The sequence below is a fragment of the Alligator mississippiensis genome, chromosome 1 (genome assembly GCF_030867095.1).
Source record: "Alligator mississippiensis isolate rAllMis1 chromosome 1, rAllMis1, whole genome shotgun sequence".
In the NCBI taxonomy this organism is placed as follows: Eukaryota; Metazoa; Chordata; order Crocodylia; family Alligatoridae; genus Alligator; species Alligator mississippiensis.
In genome coordinates, this window is record NC_081824.1 from 372,680,192 (window position 1) to 372,702,964 (window position 22,773).

Below are 22,773 nucleotides of genomic sequence, written 5' to 3' on the forward strand. Positions count from 1 at the left end.
GCCTAGAACTGGATGCATAATTCCAGGTGTGGTCTCACCAAAGCTGAGTAGAGAGGGAGGATGACATCCTTAGCCTTCTTATGGGACTATAGACAAAATAGCCCCTTAATAGTCACAGTGAAGGCCCTGTCCTTGTAACATGCACTATTGTAGAGCTCAATTACAAAATAAAATAAAAGAAATTGTGCCATTCTAAAGAGAAGAATTGTATATTTAAAAGCAATGTTCCCTGCTACAAGTAAAGAGTTCTTTTGGCTCTTCCTACAAGCCTAAGCAGTGGAATAAAAGGTACCCAAAGTACAATGGTGTGGATGTATAACTGTTTGGGAAACTACTATTGTCCTTCTGGCATAAGCAATCAAGCTAAAGGATCTAGAAAATCCAGTGACTTTGTTATCTTAAGTTAATGTACGTTATGGGTGTCTGTCCACATGTATGTGCCCTTAATGTGCATAAAATTAGGGTAATTGTGACTAAATTTGATAGCTACAAATACAGGTATCAAATTTAGGCAAGTTTAATTAACAAGCATTAACTCACTTGTAGATGTGACCTGGCACTAACTTTAGTGCAGGGCTTGCCCTGCCACTAGGGGGCTGGTCCAATCCCAGCCCCAAGGAACATCAAGGGGTTGGGGTGCTGCATACCTGCCCTGGGGCCTTGCCCCATAGCCTCCTCCCTCCACACTCCCCCCAAAACTGGGCTTGAATACCCAATATATTGTAAATAGTTTTCCCCTTGTATAAAATTTCCCACTTGTAAGCAGGTTTTTTTTTTTTTTTTCTTCTTCTTGATGGGTGGGGAGGGTAGTGGACAGGCACTGTTGGTTGAGGGGGGAGGGGAGAGGGATGGGTGTGAGTGTTGTGAGGGTAATAAAGTTTTTTTGTTTCACTCATATTTGTATTCTGAGAGTGATGCTGGGGTTGTGCAGGGGGTAGGGGGTGTGTAGGCAGAAAACTGCAGGACAGCCATGAGGAGCTGGTAAGCTGCATAGGAGGGAGGACAACAGAAGGTGTGGGGGAAGCCTGAAAACAGAGACGGACAGCAGAAAATCACAGGAAAAGTGGCAGGAGAGACTGAAAGGCAGCAAGGGCACCAGAAAAGCAGGGAAAGGCAGTAGAAAGTCACAGGGAAAAGGCAGTAGATGGCACAGGAGGTTGAAAGGCAGCAGGAACAGCAGGAAAGCATGGAGAGGCTGAGAGGTGGCAGAAAAGGGGAGATGGAATTGGGAGGAGATCGAGAAACTAGTGGAGAGGGGGGGCTGGAGCTGAGAGAGAGAGAGAGAACAAGACTGGGATTTAAGATATGAAAGGGACTGGGATTCAGTAAAACATGACCCAACTCGGGGTTGCAAATGACAGTGGTTTTATTGAACAGGGGAGATGGTGACACAAGGTCTTATTGGTTCCCTTGCACCCACCCACCCACACAATGGCAGCAGGGGTTAGAGAGTCTTGATGCAGAGGCTGAAGTCCACTGAAGTCCAGGAAGAGAGAGAAACAGAGAGAGAGAGCTACCTATTTCAGGCTGGAAGTTGATCCTTGATGGCTAGTCGGGGTCTTCGTCAGCTTGGTGTTGTCCAGAGGGGGTTGCCGGCAGGGCCTCTGGGGTGGATACGTGACGTGAAGCTGGTCTGGTCCGGATGGAAATGGCGTTCCCCCTGTGTCTGTCTTCACTGCCCCTTTTTATAGGGGCAGACCTTGTGTGACCCTCGTGACAGGAGGCATGCCCAGGCAAGGGTCAGCCCCTGGTGTACTGAGCATGTGTGCTTCATGCAGGGATGTGCAGTTTTGGGTGTCTGTAGTGGTGGGGTACAATGGTAGAGTTACTGGTTCTGCAGGGTCTTTTGTCTTTCAAATGCTGGGTTCTTGTCTCTGTTCCTGGGTGAGGTCTGTGGTTCCTGGATGAATCAATGCTAGATGATGGCCTGGTCATTACAGGCCATTTGGTAGAAGCCTGCTACCAATGTATTTCAATCATTCCCAATCACTCTTATTCATCCAGGAATGAATTTACATGGGAGTGGTACATGAATCATACAGTTGCAACACAGGGGATGCCCGGGCAGAGGACACAAGATGGAGACTTCACATGACTTTGGTTCACTTACAAACACAGGCCTAAACCATACAATATCCATACGAAATGATAAAAATCAATACAAAAATGGTAATAATATACAACAGTAAAAATCAATACAATCCTAATAATTATACAATATAAAACAGTTGATTTCCAAAACCAAAAACTTGCTACCAAAATAAAAATATTAAAGCATATCCTAAGTCTGAGCTTGCATATGCTTGTCTATAGGGAATAGAGAGGGAGAGAAAGAAAAATCAGAAATAGTTGGGGAAGGGGAGGGAATGCATATCTTTCATATATTTAAAAAGAAAAACTGGGGGTTTTGCTACTAATGTATATAACCCAAAAATGCGCAATTGTCTTTCCAGTTAAAACGGTATAGCTATTTTGCAAACTACATAGCTAGCTAAATTAATGTGCTAAGTGTTGGTTAGGCCATAGCCTGGGTGGCCCACCCCATTCTGCAGCCTATGAACTTGATTGCCAAGTCCAGGGACTTGGAACTAACTTGAGTCCCATGTCTCTGCATGTGTAGACACCTGCCAAAAATTTCTTAATGTGCATTAAATTTAGTCACACTTAAATGCACATGTAGACGTGCTCTTGAAGCAACAAATTTACACTTGAGAAAGCACCCTGCCCAGTGCAATGCTGCCATTTTTCAGGTATAGCTTTAAATTTATAGTCAACACACACACACACACACAGTTTAATTTTTGCAAGCACATAGTTTAAAAATTGGCCAAGATCATAGAGACTGAATGGATCTTCTTATGTAGAAACAAAATAGTAATGGACTCTTTTATCTTCATTTCCATACTTTTTCAGCATCTCTTATTAAACAGTAAAAAGTTTAGCCAGATTCATACACTAGAGAAGGAATATTTTCCTTCTTTCCATAGCAAATCTTTTGAAGTACTGTAACTTCTCTGACTTCTGACTAAGCATCCCTGATAATACATCCAGCCCCTCAGACTCTGGAGTTCAGCTTGACTGCGATTTACTTCTTAATCCCTGATTATAGTTGGTCAAAAGACTTTGTATTTGGTTCCTGATGTTTGGCTTTTGATGCACTATAGGCTAAGATAGAACCCTTTTGGGGTTTGGCATGCCATGCCGAGGCCTGCACTTTTGCACCCCGGAGCCTTGCCACTACTCCAATTGGTTCTGTGGCCCATGGCAGCTTCCAAGTGTCATGGTGGAAAGAAAAAAAAAACCCTTTAATGTACCAGACCAGGTAGAGGGGTGACACCCAGGCTCAAACTCACAACCTACTGGTCCAGAACACAAAAGACATAACACAACACCAGACCTCAAGAGCATCACCTGATTCTTTCCAAGTTCCTTCCTACCAGATGACCACACTAACATACATAGGTTTTCCCATCAACACCCCACATTAAAAAAAAAAAACAAAAAGCATAAAAACCTGCACTACTATTGTGTTGAGGTCTGGTGTTGTGGTGTGTTGTGTTCTAGACCAGTGGGTTCTCAGTCCAAGGCTGGGTGTTACCCCTGGCCTGGTACATGCCAGATCTTTTTTTCTTTCCACCATTGCACATGGAAGATGCCATGGGCCCCAGAACCAATTGGACTAGTGGCAAGGCTCCGGGGTGCAAAAGTGCAGGTCAGAAGCAAGGCCCAGATTTTGGCCCATGCTTCATTTGGAGCACTTGGAGTGTCTGTGAGGAAAGGGAAGTTGGTGGGGCCAAAATGACCTCTTTTGTTCTTTTTGAATTTTGGGGTATCTGGGACAATTGTGTCCCAAGCAGGAAGAAGTCAGCAGCCCTGGAGGCTTTTGTTGTGTCTCTTGGGCTGTGCGTGATGCTGTAAGGGAAAAGAGAGATGTCTGTGGCTGTGTATGGCCTCTTCTTGCGGGGCACAGGGCCATCAGTCAAGGGTTTACATATTTTGTTTTGGGGGGTATTTGTTTGCTTGGTTTGTTTTTTCAGTCTCGGGTGTTGGTGGGAAAACCTATGTATGTTAGTGTGGTCATCTGGTAGGAAGGGACTGGGAAGGATCCAGGTCTTGCTCTTGAGGCCCGGTGTTGTGGTACGCTTTCTGAGTTCTGGATCAGCTGGTTGTGAGGTCAAGGTTGGGTGTGACCCTTGTACTTTCCCCTGACCTTGTATGTGCCAGTCCTGCTGTGGACTGTGACAGCCCCCTACAAATCGTGGTTCCACTCCCAGCTTTACCTACTACGATGGGCTGCCCTTGGAAATTGTCCAGAAGCTTCACCTGGTGCAGAACACAATGGCCCAACTTCTTATGGAGTGGATAACCAGGAGCATATAACTCCACTGATCCAGAGTCTGAACTAGCTCTGAATAGCTTCCTCAGCACATTTCCAGGAGTTGGTTTTAGCCTCTAAAGCCCTTAACAGTCTGAAGCCTACATACTTGAGGGACTGCCGTTTCAACCACTGGGCAAAAATGTATGGAAAGTCATTATTAACGTTTTTTTTTTTCCCAGCTTCCTCTCTCTGAATCCTGAAGCCAGACCAGGAAATGCTCTGGAAGGGCTATAAGATTAAATGCATGAACTTAGGAAGACAAACTATGCTGCTGCTGCTAGGTCTATTTAAGTCTCTTACTATTAAGCCACTTTGAGACTTTGTTACATAAAAACTAAATAATACTAACAAATCAGGTTCCCATTCCCTGTATTCATAAATTTCATAGATTTCATAGACATTAGGGGTTGGAAGGGACCTTGCAAGATCATCGAGTCCAGCCCCCCCCCCCCCCCCCCCCGCTACAGGCAGGAATTCTTCTGGGGTCAAATGATCCCAGCAAGATAAGCATCCAAATGCTTTTTGAATGAGTCCGGAGTAGGTGCTTGCACCACCTGTGGGGGGAATCTGTTCCAGACCCTGGACACTGGAACTGTAAAGAAGTTTTTCTTTATGTCCAGTCTAAATCAGCCTTCCATACATTTGTGGCCCTTAGACTTTGTTATCCCTTGAAGGGCCCTGGTCAACAACTGTTCTCCCAGATCCTGGTGCACACCCCTTATATACTTATAGGCTGCTACCAAGTCTCTCATGAGCCTTCTCTTCTCCAGGCTGAAGAGTCCCATGTCCCTCAGCTTCTCCTCATAAGGTTTGCTCCCTTGGCCTTTGATCATGCAGGTGGCTCTCCTTTGGACTCTCTCAAGCTTATTTACATGCCTCCAGAAGTGGGGGGCCCAAAACTGGATGCAGTATTCCAGCTGCAGCCTCACTAAGGCCAAGTGAAGCAGGAGGATGACATACCTGATTTGGCGAGAGGTGAATTGGTGGATACATGTCAGAGTTTGATTTACTTTGCCAGCTACAGAATCGCATTGGTGGCTCATGTTCATCTTGTGGTTAATCAATAACACCAACTTTTTTTTGGTCATGATGCTACTGAGCATAGCACTGCTGAGCTTAAAAGTATGATGCTGTTTTATCCTCCAAAGGTGGAGCACCCTGCACTTCTCTACATTGAATGGCATCAGGTTTTGGTTTGTCCACCTTGAGAGCCTGTCTAAGTCAGTCTGGATCGTCACACCTGTCCTCCAGTGTGACCACCTTGCATCATAGTTTAGTGTCATCCATAGACTTTGCCAGTCCACCTGTGATGTCTGAATCCAGATCATTAACAAAGATGTTGAAGAGTAGTGTCCTGAATACTGAGCCCTGAGGGACACCACTGGTCACCTCATGCCATGTTGATTTGATCCCATCTTTGGATCTGACCCCCAAGCCAGGTCCCCAGCTATCAAACCATGAGATGGTTGAGGCTGCAGTTCTACATCTTAATCATGAGGACATCATGGAAGACCAAGTTAAAGGCTTTATTGAAATCCAGGTATATGACATCAACCTTGTCTCCCTTGTCCCTGCAATGCATCACCTGGTCATAGGAGATGAGGTTGGTCAGGCAAGACCTTCCAATAAGAAAACCATGTTGTCTGGCTCTCAGAAAGTTGTTTTACCTGTTGCTTATGGAACCCTTGATGATTTTCTCCAGGATGTTTCCAGGGATGAATGTCAGACTGATTGTCCTGTAATTCCCTGGATCTTCTTTCCTTCTTTCCTTGAAGATTGGGACCATGTTGGCTCTTTTCCAGTCTTCTGGTAAGTCTCCCTAGAGAGTGCACTATGATGTCTGCCAGCTTCTTCAGTACTCTCAGATGCATTCCATCTGGGCCTGCAGACTTATGGATGTTGAGCCTCTTAAGGTGTTCACTCACTTGATCTAAGTCAATTGTTGGCTCATCTCCCACTCCGTGGAAGCTTTACATCCTGTCCAACATGGTGACCTCCTTGGGCAGGTGGAGGACTGATGCAAAGTAATCATTTAGGAGATTGGCCTTTTCCTGAGACTCCCATTTGATCTAGCAGGGATCCAATTTTAATGTTATTCTTTCTCCAACTTCCCACGTATCTGAAGAAGGACTTTTTATTGTTCTTGATCCCCATGGCTAACCTAAGTTTGGTTTCTGCCTTGGCTCTTCTGGCCCACTCTCTACAGGTGTGGGGTAGTGCTGTGTAGTCCTCCTGGGTGATGATTCCCAGTTTCCATCTGGTGTAAGTTTCTCTTTTTATTTTCAGGAGGTCCAAAAGTTCCCTATTGATCCAAGGGGATACCCCAGCCAGCTGACTGCATTTCCTTCAGGACAGAATGGCTTTTCCTTGTGCTTTGAGTATTACATTCTTAAGGAACAACCATTCTTCATGGACTCACCTTCCAAAGGGACCATGGTCTCTTAGTGCCTGGTGGACCAGTTTCCTGAGTTTCTGAAAGTCAACCTTCCCAAAGTTGAGGATTTCTGTTTTACTGAGAGATGTGCCCACCCTGCATCGGACAGAGAAGCTGATCAGTTTATGGTCACTGCCACCAAGCTTCCCTTTGATCCTCAGATTGCTCACCAGATCATCCCCTTTGGTCAGAACCAGATCCAGCAGTGCCCCTCCTAGTCAGTCCATATACTTCTTGTGTTAGGTAGAACTTATTAATGCAAGTGAGGAAGCTATGTGACTGGTCAGATTTGGCCGTGTGTTCCTTCCATGAGATGTCAGAGAGGTTGAAGTCCCCCATGCCGAACATGCATTGGGAGTGTGCTGCCTCAGCCAGGTGCCTATTGAATTCAGGATTTAGCTCTTCCTCTTGATTTGGAGGTCTGTAATAGACTCTTACAGTTATATCCCCTCCCCCATGCTCTCCCCCATGCTTTTCCCCATGCTAACCCAGAGGGTATCAAGACACCCTCCTTGGTTGCTAAACTCAGTTTGAAGTGAAGTGTACTGCTTCTTCACATAAAGAGCTACACCCCCACCCCTCTTCCCAACATGGTCTCTCCTGTGCAAGGTATAGCCTTGTATACCTATGGACCAGTTGAGGGTGAAGTTCCACCAGGTCTCCATTAACCCTATGAGGTCATAATCTTTGTTGCTCAGGAGAAAGGACAGATCCTCTTGCTTGTTTCCCAAGCTCCTGGCATTTGTGTACAGGCAGCTGAACATGCCATGAGAAGCCCTGGGCTTCCCTGCGCACTGGGATGTGATCTTTCTTCAGGTTGTTGTTGGAGTAGGTACCCTTGGGCCTAACCTGTAAATACTGTAGTTGACATGAGCTGTGCCAGACTGTTAATTGACTGCCCATCCCCCTGTCAAGTAAGTCAGCCATTCTGGCCAAGAAGAGCTTCTTCCCTTTCAGGGTGCAGTGGAAGCCATTCCTTCCCAACAAGATGCTCTCTCTCTCCCTGAAGTGTGGACCATAGTCGAAGAACCTGAACCCCTTGTGATGGCACATTGCTGGAGTCTTCTGTTAAAATCTCTGATGCACCTTTCCCTCCAAGGCCCATGACCAATGAGTGGGAGAATTGAAAAAAACTTCCTGCAACCCCAGACCCTTGAGCCCAGCTCCAGAGCCCTGTAGTCACTCATGACCCTGCTGGGTTTGTTCCAAGCCATGCCATTTATGCCCACATGGATGAGTAGCATGGGGTGGTGGTCAGAGGGCCAGATGAGTTTGGGGATCCTCTCAGTCATATTCTGGACATGAGTGCCTGGGAGGCAGCAGACCTCATGGGCTAAGGAGTCAGGGCGACAGATTGCTCCCTCTGTCCCCCTCAAGAGGGGGTCATCCGCCATGATTACTCTGTGCCTTCTTTTGGGTGTGGTTGCTGGAGGCCCTCCGTCATCACATGCCAGAGCCAGCAGCTCAGCTGTCTCTGCTGATATAAGGGGTTATTCCTTGGATGTCAAATATTCAGTCAGTCTCTCAATATGTACATAGTAGTACTTCAGTTTAGTAATGAACCACAAATTAGAAATCTGCAATAGTATTGAAGTATTCTTTCTGATTTTAATTTCAGAGTTAAATATAATAGTGTTACAATTTTTTGTTTTGTTTTGTATTTTTTAATGATGTGTGGCCACCTAGAATGGTTGAGAAATACCATGTTGGCTTCCATATGCCAAACATTATTGGCATCAAATTCGCCTGAATCACAAGCATTACACCCATTCAGGTAGAATGATGTCCTATAACACTGTCCAACAGCTTCCACAGAACAATATAATTTTATTTAATACGTAGGACACCAAGAAGTTATTGGGACTCAGGCTAATTTTAACTTGTTATAAAGAAAGTTATTGCTTGTCTTCTTTCTCAGGGAAGGTGAATTTCTGAAAATTTTAACCCTCTCCGGGTGTGAGGGCCCAGTTGCAATATTACTTAGTGACTATCCTTTCAGGATCCTGGTGTGAGGTCTTCCTTTTAACTCAGTTGTTCTTCCCCCATTCTCCCTTTAGGAGAATGTCCCAATGATCCTTGTTTGATAGTCTTAGGGCAGAATTCTATTTCCCTTTGTGCACCAAAATATCAGGTGTTTAGCTACATACCTAGCTATTTTTTACCTTTTTATTGTGGATTTGTAAGGTGTATGAAGAGCAGGGATTCTGGTTTTCTCTGATAAAAACAATCCCCAAATTTTCATATTAAAAAGTAACCCAAAATCCACATTTTTCCCACAATTAAAATGAAATGCCATTAATATATATTATACATACACATCTTTAAATCTGAAAATTGGGGATTGTTTTTATCAGAGAAAACCAGGATCCCTGATGAAGAGTCAGTGAGCAGACATAGTAGGCTACAAAATATTTGGGCTATTGCTATATACAGTCATACTGAGAATAAATCCAGAAAAAAAGTATGTAAAGAGGAAACCTCCCATCTTGTACCTTCAGTATCTGAATGGTTATGCCACTACTCCAGGAAGATAGTTATCTAGGTTCTAGGCCCCATCATGTAAAGGAAGTTTTACCAGCATCATTTTGACTTGTAAGGCATAGTGGTCTAACCACCACACTATAAGATAGGCGTTAATACATCTCCTCACCAGTACTCCTTTTCAAGCTCCTTGGCTTTAACAACAATTAAACAATTCCTTCTCTCTGGAGTCTAACATGCCCCTAGTTTCTGGCCATTTATATGTTGGGGACTTACATTTCTTGCATGTGCATATTTAGCCAATGAGTAGCCTAATGAATTTGCTCAATCTATTCATGAATATTTATGTGTTCCAGCGCAGGGGTCATAGACCTGCACATTGTGTCAAACACACCATTTATAAGGCTACAAAGCTGGCATTTGACTGCACAAAGGGAAACAAAATTCTACCCTTAGTAGTTTTCAATCACTTTCCTTGTGTTTATGTATATTCTTCAGATGTGTTATCTGTACTCCTCTGATGGTCCATAAAGTGATCTGGGAAATGCAATTCATAATACATGAATATTATGGGGGGAGATATCAAACAATACTGATTAACAAGTGCCCCCTGACACTACATTTGTTAAAAAAAACCCTGCTCTGATACATGAACACCCAAAGTTACATAGGTAAGATCCCACATATATTTTATGTTGGTTCATTTTTACTGTTCAAAAAATTATTTACATGTGCATCTGTAGGAAGAAGCGTTCAGGATTTCATCACAAGCTTTTTTTTTTCCTGAAAAACAAATTTGGTGGCCCCCTTATCCTGACCTCATGCTTTGTCCAAGGGGTGACACCTCAGGTTGTTAGTAGCAATAGTTTTCTTCCTGGGTATGGCATAATATATATCTCATTCTACTGCATGCAGTGCAATCCAGAGATTTTTGTTCAGTGTGTATCAACATCAACTCTTAGTATGCACCACAGTCTATGTGGCCTTTAACAATAATATGGATGAAAAACATTTCACGGTCATTTTCACTTGTATAAAAATTAAAGTTTGACAAACTGCTTTTGTATATTAATCTGTCTCAATAAAATAGGCATGATAGATTGTTAACACACCTGTGTTATTGTTTAAATGTTAATAGAACATCTGCCTAATGTCATTGTTCACTTGTAGGCATTTAGTTTTAATGTTACATCCAAATGAAGCATATTCAGTGTTGCTAATATGTTTCAGAGAGAATACTGAAAACCTAAATTTTATTAAACTGTCTAAACAACTAATTGTTAGCTTAGGAGTGGTATTTAAAGGTTTGATTTTGGGGAATTGGCTTATAGATTTCTTGGCTCATTGATCTATATATATCTATTTCTAAAATATATCTAAATATATGTCTAAAATATATATCTAAAATTAAAAAAATCAATTAAACCCTGCTGCCCATCCTGAACCATTCTAATGCCCCTAGATATATATAGACATCTATCTATCTCTCTAGATCTATATCTAGGTAGGTATATAGACATCTATCTATCTAGACATATATATGTACACACACACACATCTCTATCTCTATCTCTATCTCTATCTCTATGTTTATTAGGGCTCTGCAAAGCTTTGGTTGCTGATTCAATCTGTAGGGAGATTCAGCCCAATTTGGTGGCTGAATATCCAAATCCAAACAAAATCAGGAGACCCTTTAATCTCTCCGAATCAAATTGGAACCCTCTGAATCGGTTCAGAGAAATTCAGAGAGATTCGGTGATTCAGACATAAACACAGCTTTAAATGATTTTTTCTACATACCTCAAGCTATCAGGCAGCTCATGAATGCTGAGATGCTGGGGCAGATGGAACATCCCACAGGAGTGCGGCGGAGGGTGGAGGGGGGGTCTGCTGCTGAGCACCTGGGGGGCCCCCGTGCTTCCTGCATGATATGACAGCAGCAGCATGGGTGCCATGCAGCCGAGGCTGCGGTTAGAGGCTGTGGGCCCCTGCTGGGGAGCTGTGGACACCTGTTGGGGGGGGCAGTCCATGAGCTGTGCAGGGGGCCTGCACTCTGAGAGGCCCAGGGCCACCGGCAGCATGGGTGCCAAGGCTGAGTCCTGCCCAAAGGAAGGCCTGGCGACAGAGCCTCCTCCCTCTGATCTAGAGGATACAGAGGCCCTGGGGCTCACCCCGGTGAGTTCTGAGGGAGGAGGTTCCTTTTCCCAGGACCCCGAGGCAGACTCCAGAGCCACCCCGGTGCCTGGTGGGTGTTTTCCTTCCCCCTCTCAGGAAAACCTCACTGGCAGCTTGCCCAATAGTCCTGCACCAGAATGGGTCATGGTGGGGTCCCCTAATCAACAGACTGATATCATTGGGGACCCTGCACAGACCCCACAGGGCTCCACCTCTACCCCACCATTTTGTGGAGGATCTCGACCCCCACCCTTACCCCTACCCCTGTCCCAGGGGCTGCAGAGCTTTCCCAATCCCAACCAGAGTCCGGAATCTTAGCAGACTGGGGGTTTCAGATGGTGCTGGAAGAGCCCTCTGAGCTCCAGGACCAGGAGGAGGATGCTCAAGAACCAGCAGGCTCCATGAAGCCTGCAGACCTCTCAGTCCCAGCGGTCCACAGGGATGAGCTACTTGCATTTCTTGATCATGACTACACCCATTGGTCTGCCAGCAAGGTACAGCTAGCTTTGGACTGCTGGGGAGATTTTGACAGCATCCTTGCCACTGTGAGGGTGCTGGTGGGGGAAGGCAAGAGGCCCAAAAGCTGCAATGCCCAGATCTATAGGCTGGCCCACAGTTTCATAGATGCTCTCTATGCATATGGGAGGGCACTACATGAATTGGCGGGCCCCACACCAGGCATTGAAATGCATAAGGTCCCTGCTGAACTATGCACTTCACCCCCCTCCCCCCCACCATGTCATTTAAGATTGTGAACCTCAATGTCCATGGCTGCAGGAAGGGTCTCTGGAGGTACCAGGTGTTCCACTTCCTTCAGGAGTGGGGATACCCCATGGTATTCTTGCAGGCAACCCTGATGACTCCAGCCGATGAACCAAATTGGAAGCTGGAGTGGGAAGGCAGGATCTTTTTTAGTCACCTCTCAGCAACCTCATCTGGGGTGGCTACCCTGTTCTGTCCGGGCCTGCAGCTGGAGGTTCTCCAGGATGCTGAGGTGGTGCTAGGCTGCCTGCTGCATGTCCAGGTCCAGAGGTGGGGGCTGGTTCTAAACCTTCTGAACGTGTACACCCCTGCAAAGGACCTGGAGTTGGTGGATTTTTTTCCACCAGGAGGCCATATACATTGGCACCCTCAACCCTTGCAAGTGCCTGCTCCTTGGCAGGGACTTTAACATCACTCTAGATACATGAGACTGGTCAGGCAAGGAGCAGAACCAGGCCATCATGGGTTTCCTCATGGAGAGCCTGATGGACTACTCCCTGGTGAAAGTCTGGCATGTCTGTCACCCCACTGAATCCTCTGCCTTCACTTATGTGAGGGTGGGGGAGGAGCAGGCATGCCACTCCTGGTTAGACCAAGTTTATATCTCTTTGCCGCACTTTGGCCAGGCCTGCTCCTCTGGCATCTGGCCGACCCCTTCCAGTGATCACCACCTTGTCTGGGCCCAGGCCACACTGGGGCCTGGGTGTCCAGAGTTGGCCTACTGGCATTTTAATGCCAGTCTGCTGGAGGATGTGAGATTCAGGGAGGCTTTCTGGGAGTTCTGTCTGGCCTGGCAAGAGCAATGGGTAGCTTTCTCCTTGGCTCAGAGATGGTATAATGTGGGGAAGGTGTGCATCCAGCTTTTTGCCGTGGCTACACTCGGCAGGGGGGCACACCTAGCTCAGGGAGGTGGTCAGGATGCAGCTCAAGCGGGAAGTGTTAGAGCTGGAAAGGCACCTGGCCACTAACGCAACCAACCCGTCCCTCTGTGGAGAGTGTCCAGAGAGGTGGGAAGAGCTTTGTGCTCTGGATGACCCCCCTGCCCCTAGTGCATTTGTCCTCTCACGTGTCCAGATCCTTCAGAAGATGGACCGCAGCTTCTGCTTCTTCTATGACCTGGAGAGGAGATGGGGGGCCAAGAAGTATATCACCTACCTTCTGGTGGGTGACAGCACCCCCCTCACAGATCCAGGTGAGATGTACCAGCACGTGCAGACATTCTATGAAGAGCTCTTCTCCCTGGATCTGACCGATACTGAGGCCTGTCAAACTGTGTGGGAGGGACTCCCATAGGTCAGCATGGGTGACCAGGACTGGCTGGAAGCTCCTCTTACTCTGGCTGAGTTTTTGGCCACCCTCCACCTGATGCCTGGCAATAAGTCTTCAGGCATCAATGGGCTAACCTTGGAGTTCTAGTGGACTTTCTGAGATGTCCTTGGCCCAGACCTTGCTGCAGGAATCTGATGTAAGTGGTTAGTTCCCCCTGTCATGCTGGAGGGCCATGCTGACCCTCCTGCCAAAGAAGGGCGATCCCCACAATCTAAGGAATTGGTGTCCCATATCCCTCCTTTGCATGGACTACAAGGTGGTAGTGAAGGCCATCTTGCTGCGCCTGTGGTCTGTGCTGACAGATGTGATCCATCCTGACCAGACATACACAGTGCCTGGATGTTCCATCTTCAACAACCGGTACCTGGTTTGGGACCTACTGGAGCTAGCGTGCTGGAAGGGCCTGTCTTTCATCCTCCTATCCCTGGACCAGGAGAAGGCATTTGACAGTGGATCACGGTACCTCACAGGCATGCTGTGGGCCTTTGGCTTTGGGCCCCGCTTCATGTGGGCTCTCCAGGTGCTGTACACCTCTGCAGAATGTTTGGCCAAGGTCAACTGGACCCTGATGAAGCCCATTCTGTTCAGGAGAGGGGTGCATCAAGGCTGCCCACTGTCAGGTCAACTATATGCCTTGGCCTTGGAGCCTTTCCTCATTCTCGTGTGGAAGTGGGTGATGGGGTTGATGATCTGGGAGCCGGCAGTGCATCTGGTCCTGTCAGATGGTCTTGTCAGAGGTTTGTTGGCAGATTGTGGGGGGACATTGGGGGTGTGGAGGTGGGTGTATAGGGGGAGCTGTTCAGGAGGGGTGGGTCTGCTGCCCTCTCAGCGTGCAGGCCCCCTGCACAGCTCATGGACTACCCCCACAACAGATGTCCACATCTCCCCAGAAGGGGCCCACAGCCTCTAGCCACAGCCCCGGCTGCATGGCACCCATGCTGCCACTGTCATATCATGCAGGTGTATATACTGTCTGGGATCTCAGGGCCACTGGGGTTGAGCAGCACTAGGCTCTGGGTGACAGCTGGAGCCACCTGAGCTCCCAGTGTGCAGTACTGCTCAGCACCTTTCCGAGCTGCACAGCTCCTGTACAATCTGTCAGTGGCAGTGCGGGTGCCAGGCATCTAAGGCCATTCCTTTCTGCCCCCTGCTGCCCCACACTGTGTGTGGGGGGGGGGCTCTTCCATGAGGTCCCAGTGGCCCCAGTGGCCTCTGCTACAGCTGGTGAGTGCAGGTTTTTTTTGTTTTTGTTTTGTTTTGTTTTGTTTGAATGCAGGGATGCTGGGGCTGAGCAGGGCAGTGGGGGACTGGCACTGGGTGAGGGAATGATCCAGAGGCTGGGGGGAGACAGTGGGGGATAGAACTGGGTGAGGGAATGATTCAGGGTCTGGGGGAGTCAGGAGGGGATGGTACCAGGTGGGGCAGCAATTGGGGGGGCTGGGCAGGGGTCTCCCCATGGTCCCCTCCCCCCCTCCTCCAACTCCCCCTACTTACCTCACACAGAGCCTGGGTCCAGGTCCCTGCACCTGGCACACTGCTTGCTCTGCACAGGCAGGCAGTGTGCTTCAGCCCTGCAGCAAGGGCCAGCTATAGAGATGCTCTGGGTGGTTACCAGAACATCTTTTTGGAGGACCCAAGCATCCCATTGCCTCAATTGCATCTGGTTTCTGTTTTGCAGCCCATTTTTCTTTTTGACCCCTGGATATCCACGGGTCTAATTTTGCCCCCATGCTGCAAATTTGCAGTGCAGAGAACATTTTTTATTCCTGAATGTGCATCTTGCAGCAACTTAAAGGGGTTTGAGACCCTGTAAGAGGCACGTGGGTGCTCAGGTGGGTGTGCCCACAAGAGCTAAAAAAAACTCTGAAGTTCAGAGGTTTATTTTTTTTATACTCAGTGAAATCAAGATTTCAGGGACTGAAGAGTGAAATATGGATGCAGAAAGTTTTTATGTCCCTTTTATAATGCTAATGGAAGTTGAGAGACTAAACCACATGAAAATGTATTAATCCTATATGTCAGCCACTCCCCTGGGCTATAGTAACATTTTATTAAAAAAAAAACCCAAAAACTTAATACATAAAATGTATATATTTATTGATAGTAAGCTACAAATTTAACAAAATTCAAATGTAATTTTATTTGTAAGCATGCCCACATATAATCACCTACCATATAATCAGGTATATTTGGAGCAACATTTCAATACATTTGTGTTCTGTTCTGGTTTCATCTTTAGTTGCAGGTATATTAATAAAGCTGGACTGAGTTCAGCAGTTCTATTTCAAAGAAAATTTAGATATTTCACAATTGTTATTTTTCTCTCTTTCCTGCTCGACCATCCTCCCACCAGTTTGGACAGAAAGCCCAATATTTCCAGTTTCTACACATAACAGAATGGGTGCCCCGCTTTAAGGAAGCATGCATAGCAGGCTGCTCTGAAAGCAAAGACCTATGGCTGCATCCAGACAAGCATGGATATTTGGTTCCCCAGGGACAAATAGCTGCTACTTGTCCCCAGAGAATGCCCATGCCACACGCCCTCTGGTATGCAGCAGGTTACCCTGGGTGGCATAGAGGAGGTTGGGGCCAGCACAGTTGCTGGCCCCAGCAGCCTTACCTGGGGTCCTGGGGGGCCAGGAAGATGCAACCATATTGTTTCAGCAGCTTGGAGGTTGGCCCCAAGCATGCAGCACCCTGCTTTTTTTTTTTCTCCCCATGGGAAAGCATGCTTTTTCTGTGTGGGAAAGCATGCGCTGTCCTGGTTTGGTTTTTTTTTTTTCTGAAAATAGCAGCGTGGGAAATTCCTGCATGTGCAGTGTGTGGTGCTGCAGTCAGGTCTGCAGAGCCACATACCACACGGCCACACTCATCTGGACGCAGCTTGTGAATTCAGCTTCTAGAAAAGCATGAAATCCAAGGTTTATAGGCTCCTGGCTTCACAAAATTGCTTAGATGTACTGCCAGAAAGCTGGTCATGTGAAATGACAGGAAGAAAGCTCAATAACGGTTGAAATTTATCAAAATTGACATGTCTTTGTGGAACATTTCAGTTTCAATAAACTGGCAAATGTTGATATAAATTACTTCAATTTTTTTTCCTAAGTTGTACTAGTTCTTAACTATGTTTTAATTACAGGTCTAAATTTTGTCTCATTTACCTCTGTCGATTCATTTTGTTAAAAAAAAAAAAAAAAAAAAATCATAGATATAAATGACAGTAGCATAAAATGCCTGTGGCTTTTAGACTTGTAATAACCAGAGATCCTGGATTTCTCTGATGAAAATTGTTGTTGTTTTTTTTTTTTTTTAATTAAAAAAAAAGTAACCCAAAATCCAAATTTTTCCATGATTAAAATGAAATACCACTATAGTTGGCTGTATGGTGACATTTCATTTTAATCATGGAAAAATGTGGATTTAGGGCTACTTTTTTTAAAAACTAAAAATTGGGGATTTTTTATGAGAGAAAAATAGGATCCCTGGTTATAAGTGTTCGGGTTGGGTTCAGTTGTAATATCTTTAGCGTAGACAATATTACATAGATTTTTACATCCCAAGATTAGTTTGCATTTAGGGGAAAACATTGTACTAGTACTTGCTAACATGTGGCCTAACTTTTACTGAAAGAAAGTTGGAATTAGTAATTTTACTGGAGTTAGAATAACCTGCATGTAAGGAAAATTACCTTTGAAAACCATTGAGAGACTGTAATATGGGACCTTCAATGTCATTTTCAGAATCATTTTGAAGAATGGAACCACAATTTATATATCACTTGAAAAGATTTTACTTTCTTGGGAGCTCTAGTTTTCTAAAATTGAAAACATTGTTAAAAATGAATGGCTTAGCATGTTAGGATGATGTTGAGTTTCTGATCTACAACAATACATTGTTTTCAATCTTTTGAAGTCTTAAATTTTATAGAATGTAATCTAGAGACTGGTTAGACTCTCCTTCAGTGATACAGAGAACTATGTCCTTGTTACAGATTTTGAAGTTCTGTTTAAGACTGCAAAAGAAAGGATACATTTTATTAAATTATATTATTTTCATGGTTGTTTTTTTTTTCTATAGAACTCTTTGCTTACCTGTGCATGTTCTTCCACATAACTTTTCTAAAGCAGTTTCTTTCATTTTGATTTTTATGAATTGTGAAATCTCAGTCAAGCTATTTTAGGAAAAAAAACCCCAAAAGTATGCAAATGTCTGAATTCTGCCTGACATTATTAACCAATCAAATTGAAGTGATTTGCACAATCACTATGGTCATTTCTTAGTAAATGACTGCACATATGCAAACTTCTCTATTCCAATTAGTAGCTCTCTGTTCTCTGCGTATATTGGCTTCAATTACCAGAATATTCAGGTTCTTTTCCAACAATAAAAAATGCTGCTTCATCTTCTGTAAGCAAAAACAGACTGAAAAAAGACCTTAGCTGACCTACACGGATGAAGGAAAGCAGAGCTGGGAGCGCAGAATAAAGATAAGAGGGAAAGTATAGAGGAGGAAGAAAGTAAAACAAACAAACAAACAATCAATTTACATCATTAATTTAGAATCTTTGTTATTATATTTTTTACTTATTCTTTACTCAAAATGTGAGCAAAGTTTAAATGTATCCATATAAAGTGGCAATATGCTAATTAATAACGACACTATCCCAAGTCATATGCTTCTTCGGTCATAAATTCTGTCTGTCTGAACAATTGATAGTGGTCTAAAAGGAACCGGACTTTTTTTCATGTCAGCTTGCATAACACACAACTTCTACACATGGAAGCTAATCCATAGTACTGCTGCTATTATTTGTTGAAGGTTCACTTACAACAAGGGTGCTCAACACCTGACCCATAGGCTAAATCCAAAAATGTGATGGTGGGGGAATGTTGTCAGCATTAATTGCCACTAAAAAGAGTAACCTTAAATCCACTTTTTTCCGTGATCAAAATGAAACGCCATATCAGCAGTTGATCCATATATATTAATGGCGTTTCATTTTGATCACAGAATAATGTGGATTTTGGGTTACTTCTTTAACCGGAAAATTGGGATTTTTTTTTTTTTTAATCAGAGCAAACCAGGATCCTTCATGAGTGATTGAGAGAGGTAGTTAAACATGTTATTAGTCTCAAGTCAAGCAGAGGGCAGTGCAGGGGAGCATCTTGGGGCTAACTGAACCAGCCAATCTTGAGGTGACATCCTTCCCTGTCTTCTGCTAGAATGATTGAAAGCAGAAAGGGTAGAGTGCAAAAAGCAGATCATTCTTTAGATGAATAATAACACAATTAAGGATATGCTTTGTTTGTTTACTATCCTAATCTAAGAATCAGTAATCCAGTGGCTAGAAGTCACTTTCACCAGTTATTTGTAGTACAAAGGCTGCAACCCTTTCTTTCAGATTTGTATCTGGCTACCATCATCTGTGCCTTTGTAGCCTCAAGATTGCTGCGCTCTACAGAGGGCTAATCTTGAAAAACATTTGGAAGCTGCAGCTGGTGCAGAATGTGACAGTCCCCATTCTGAAGGGAGTGTGTCACTGGGAACACATAACCCCAATCCTGCAACGTATGCATTGGCTCCAAATAGCTCAGAGTTGTGAACCTCATTGCTGCTGGGCAGGCAGGGGGCACCTCACTTTGGTGGCTACTATGGCATGATGCTCCCTCTTGCACCAGGTTCCAACTGCTAGGCTGTGGAGGCAGCTCTTGCCCAGAAGTGGTCTGGCACAGCTGCAGCCCTGTGACCCATTGTGGGCACAGAAAACTTGGGGAGGAAAAGATCCCCCACTGTGTCACATGTGCCCCCTCCCACTCTCCCACATATTGCCTGTGCCCATACCCACCATCTCCACACACCCACCCTCTTCCGCACAGAATAAGAGTTGGTGCTTATGACCATCATTATGTCAAGCCCACTTGGTGAAATCAAATGGGAGGTCATTCTCAGTAGCTGATCCCCAGCTCTGTAATCTGCTCTTGGGGGCTGCCAGAGCCAGAGCCTAGACATCCTTTGGAAACACTTTAAGACCTTCCTATATGAGGAAACATTTAGCAAGCAAAACTTTTTGCTTAGTGGGTCTCTGTTATATGCTGATATTCTAATTTCTCTTGTAAGTTCTTTTTTGGTCTATTGTTGGTTATTTTTCTCATGTTACTCTCCTGTATTATAAATGATTCCTTGCGTTACTATAAGATGTGCTAAAACTTTGTTGGAAAGATTGGTATATAAATCATCAATTATCGTCATTACAGGTTTCTTTTGATGACATTGAATCTAGCCTGAGCAATATCAGCAACAATCCTGGTTTTCTCTGATTAAAAAAAATCCCCAATTTTTGGATTTAAAAAAGTAACCCAAAATCCACATTTTCCCATGATTAAAATGAAATACCACTACATATTTATAGTGCATTGGATATATGGTGCATTGGATGGGGTATACCACATCCCATGATGGACATGTTGGCTTCAATGTAGGGTAATGGTATTACCAACAAACCTCGCTTTTTGCATATTCACTTGACTGTCACAGTTACAACAACACACTGGCTCTACAACTAACAGCAGAACTAGCTTTTCAACTGAAGAATACTAGAAGCAAAAACAAGCCAAAATAAAATCAAAGACCAAAACAAAGAATCAGATAGAATCACTAATCAAGATTGTGTGAAATGCCACGTAAAGGAACAGTTCCAAAGGAACAATTTATTGGAGACCAGCTCAAAAACAACCATGACAAAACACAGGAAAAACAAATGCATACAGTCAACAAATACAGTTCAAATAGTGATTGATTAAATTTATATCTGTCTACAGTAAAAGCCCTGTTATCCAGCATTCTACTAGCCAGAATACTCTACTAACCAGAATTGCTGGCTGGCTGGATGTGGGGGTGGAGGGGGAGAGGGGGAGAAGCTCACACGCAATGCCTGCTGCCACCACCCACCACCACTCTGTGTTGTTGCTGCTCTGCATGCGGCCACTGCCAACACTCCCCCTCACCCGCATGCAGCTGCTGCCACCCCCTCCCCTCCTCCCCTGCTCTGTGCCTGGCCGGAAACCCCTGTGCCTCAGGTAACTGGCATTTTTAGATTACCTGCACCCCCCATTCCCTACTTATACCAAATACCAGAGCTTTTACTTTATATATATATGATATATATAGCAAGAAACCTGGTTTTCCAGGGATCCTGGTTATATGTATATGATGGAAAGCATCTTGGGACTCTTATTACATCCCAATTGAAATATAAGTCAAAGAACCTTTGGACTAAAGAATACAAAGTGTTCTTTCTTGATGTGTCTCTGAAGGGACTTCTACTTATTTTGCCAAGTAATTTGTCAGAAAAAAAAAGACAGGAAAAGCTGTCAAGCATTACTTGCTGCATTAACCAGTCATTTTTGAGTTGGACATCAAACAGAATTGGCTACAATGCAATTCAAAAATCATATTAAATGACATGAAAAATCTCTAAGAGAAGTGACTGAAGACATTGAGTGATTAGTACATCAGGCATATCCAGAGGCCCCAAAGGAATTACAATATGTCTTAGTCTGAGATGTGTTATAGATGTTTTACTTGTGATGAACTAAATACTGAAAATGAAATCTGCTTCACAGAAAGTTTGGAATATACATGCATATTAGACTTTTTCTTAATTAAGGAAATCTTTCAATGTTACTGCAAGCAAGATGGAATGAAGTAACATAATAGACTGGGAAAAAAAAATACTGCTTTTCTTTAAAAAGGCTTTCTATCCAGCCTAATAGCTTCTTTGGCAGTGTGTGCCCTGACAGCCTAATGTTAAATTTACTTTTTGCTTCTTTTAAATTATGCAACTCTAAATGTATTACTTTTTGTGAAAACTGGAAGATGATTTTGGAGAAAATAAATAGTGAACCTCTGAGTTAAAAAAAAACAATAATATGACATCATCCATCCCTTTGAGATAATCAGTTTGATAATATGATACACAGATTTCCTTTTCTAGGTAATCAATTTACATAGAGATTAGCTCAGTAGTGATCAAAAGTCATTATAGTTTTGATGGCTTGTAAGATGCTTTATGTGAAATGATTTATCTCAGTTCTTAGAAGTTCTCCTACATTGCTTTTGAGGCAATTTAGACATAGTAAATATTGTTTATCCACAAACTATTACATGAATATTATGAACACATGTACAAATCTTATGTTTGGCTACTTCAAAAACAGAAGAAAGGGCTCCTTTATGAATTAATATTATTTTCAAGAATAATATAAAAATGAGATTGACTGACACCATCATGAAACAGAATATGTCAATCAGTGGGAAAATAATTCCAGGATTCTGATTATTTTCCTCGTTATAGTTTCCTTAATACTCTTTAAAGACCTGTAGTAGAAAATGGATAAAAACAGTTCCTCATTAGAGGAAAAGAAAATTAATTGATCTGTAATAAATGCTGTTCTACTCTCAAGTCCTTGCAATGTGAATGCCATTTAAACTAAACTAAAACTTGTTTTTACACAGAAGTGGGTAGAAGACTGAGATTTTTAAAATTCTAATAATTGACTAAAACTGTGGTCCCTTTAAATGAAAAGGAGTTACTTCAAGGCTAAATGTGGACATTTGAGGGTGGGGATGGCTAGAGGGAGGCTTAAAAATGGCCACCCGATCTTAGTTGCCCAAATGTCAATTTAAACTTAGGCCCGGTGTCAGTGATCAGCAGGGATCCTGTTTTTCTCTGATAAAACAATCCCCAATTTTTGGTTTTAAAAAGGTAACTCAAAATCTACTTTTTTCTGTGATTAAAATAAACCACCTTTTCTTACGTGTCCCCTGACACCAGGCTATTTTTAGAGCCCCCTGCCGGCCCTTCACCCCTCCCCACTGACCAACCACCCTCATCCCAAACCCCACATCCTGCAAGCCACTCTGAATACAGTTTTATCAGCATTTACTGTTGTCAGTGTGTTTCATTTTAATCATGGAAAAATGTTGATTTTAGGTTACTTTTTTAATCCAAAACTTGGGGATTCCTTTTTTTATAAACAGAGAAAACCAGGATCGCTTGTGATCAGCAATCAGTCTAAATCCATACCAGTACAGAAGCTGTGTGCATATAGATTAATCTAAAACTGGTGAAACCTGGTCTGAGATAGACCTGGATCAATGTACCCTCAAATTTAATTAGTCTAAATTAGACCTGTCCATTGAACTTCAGCACAG